We start from the raw sequence: 2443 nt of genomic DNA on the forward strand, positions 1-2443 counted from the left end.
ACTCCCTACCGTCGTTCTCATCGAAACTGAGGTCCGGCACGTTGTCTCCCCCAGGGCAGGTAGGAGTGAGGGACAGCTTCCCCTCGGCCACACTCTCTCAGCCACTGCAACTGCCACCGCCACCACCTCCCCATCCCTACCACCAGCCCCACCACCACAAGCCCTGCCAAACCCCAAGGGCCTCGGCATGGGAGACCCTTGCAGAGGGCTCAGGTTCCGGGAAACTTTTCCCAATCTTAGTTCGGTGTTCATGGCATGGCAGTCCTCTTGGACTGAGCGGGCTTTGGTGGCCTGTCGAGCAGCTGGCATCCCCATTGTAGGAGTCCCATTGAGCGGCATTGGCACGGGCCCTGGGAGCCCCTGGCATGGACCAGTGTAGACTAGGGTGGCGAATCAAGCAGAGCTCCTGGTGTTGATGCAGTGGGAACCTCGCAGCAGCAGCTGTCGTGGGTCCGGAGTAGAGTACTGGTCCGGGCAATCCACGAGAGGTGCCCGTGCCCTTGGGCCCGGTGACATGCGTGGAATGCCCCATGGGGTTTGCAGGAGGGCAGAGACACTAGGCCAGGCCGCCTCCCATTGACAGGGCCTTAACGATTGCCAGTAGCGCTCACTGTGGTCATATAGAGCCTGTGCTGTGGGCGCAGGTCGGGAGTGGGGCCACCGAGCTGCCTCTTGGCCTGGACAGGAATGGAAGGGACTGGGAAGGACTGTAGGAGGGTTGCACCTGCTTTGCCCAAGGCTCTGGGTGTGTTCCGACATAGCCCGTCACTGCTCCGTGGGCTGTGGCAGCTCCACCCCGCCTTCTCCAGGTCAGGGCGGCCATCCGTTGGACAGCCGGGACGGCTTTCGTGTGCCTTGGTCCTGCGCCACGGTCCCCAACCTTTGTGCCCTAGCATCTGCATCCATGAGGAGGGGCACTCCGGGGCGTCATGTCAGGGCCCTGGAGGGATGCATTAGCGATGACCCAAGGACCGGCCGGGCCTGCATCAGCTGACTCAGCCCAGTGTGATTGTGGGGACCTTGCCTGTTCAGGCTGGGGCTCCCGAGGTGAAACATGTTTTCCTGGGTGGGTCTGTTTGACTGGGGTCCAGGTATCTCCCAATCCTGCTGGGTACGGGGAGGGATTGAGTTGTCTCTATAGTAGTCTGTGTGCCAGGAAGGGCAGGGAAAGCCCTGAGTGTGCCAATGCCAGCTGGGCACAGTGCCCTTTCAGGAGGGGAAGCTGGGCAAACGTCCACCTCTCCTCGGGCAGGAGAGGTGTCCTGCTTTCTTCGCGCCTCTCGGCTGCGGGGCAGCGGTTGTGAAGTCCATGGTGCTGTGCCTGTGCTGAGAGAGGGGCCCTGTCTTATGGGTGTACATAGAGAGGGTGTGCTGTGCTTTGGCCAGGGTGACTTTGACACAGGGAGTCTGGCCATTTTCAGCCACCCCTAGGTATCAAACATGGTGCTCCGTCCGTGTTTCAGTGGCACCGATCTCGTGATGCTACGAGGCAGGATGTGAGGCCAGGGATCCACGTACCGGGCAGGCTCTATCAGGAGCTGAGGCCGCCACATGTGAGGACAAAGCCCCACGTGCCTACCCCTTCATCAGAATCACCCAGACCCGGCCCCACCCCCCCGCACCACTTGACCACAGGGCACACAGGGGTACACACAGTCACAAGACACCCGCCCCACGACAGCACAGACAGTCCTTCCACGTGCTCACATAGGCGTGCGCATACAGACACACACAGCCACACAATTGCAGACACAGAGATACACACCTACACTCAAACTCATGCAGGCACTCAAACCCGCAGCCATGCTGTTATGTGCCCGTGGCATCATCCCTGGCTGCAGCTAGCATGCAGTACAGAGAGACAGGACAGGGAGGTGCAAGGCTCACCCCCGGGTGAGTTCCCGCCATCCGGCGAGCTGAGCACCGTGGTCTGTTTCTGATGCGTGCGTTTGTTTTGTTCACACTTCTCAGATGCGGTGGCCACGACAGGCTCGCCATTGGCCCGCAGGCCTAGGCTTTCCTGTCCTTGGATGTGCGGACGTTGGCCGGGTTCCTGGAAGAAGTATGGTCCCGGGTGGGCTCACTGTGGACATCGGATCATGAAGAAGGTAAGCCTTCCATTGTCTCAGGTGCACCCATTGGCTGTAGGATTTCCTGTGCCTGCCTGAGATGCTGCCAGTCCACCAGTGCCTACTGGTGCGTGGGGTCTGGCTCCAAGAGAGGATTGACCATTCCTCATGCTCTGTGGCATGGCTCTGGTTGGTCCAGGCTGCTGGAGGGCTCTGAGGCCATCAGCTTACCCCTCTGAGCCGCGCAGCCTGCCTCGTTCGATTGGCCAGGCGGGCCAGAATGTGCTCGGATCGATGATGACGCCCTCATTCTGCATTCCTTGGAAAAGCTGAACAAAATGAGTGAGAACTCCCTACCGTCGTTCTCATCGAAA

The 2443-nt window shown here is 60.3% G+C and overlaps 1 pseudogene; it reads left to right on the forward strand.

The window, feature by feature from the left end:
- Positions 1-2357: 2357 nt before the first annotated feature.
- On the forward strand, positions 2358-2443 carry LOC117800951 (annotated as a pseudogene; the record flags this gene model as incomplete).

The sequence above is a fragment of the Ailuropoda melanoleuca genome, unplaced genomic scaffold (genome assembly GCF_002007445.2).
Source record: "Ailuropoda melanoleuca isolate Jingjing unplaced genomic scaffold, ASM200744v2 unplaced-scaffold9474, whole genome shotgun sequence".
Lineage (NCBI taxonomy): Eukaryota > Metazoa > Chordata > Mammalia > Carnivora > Ursidae > Ailuropoda > Ailuropoda melanoleuca.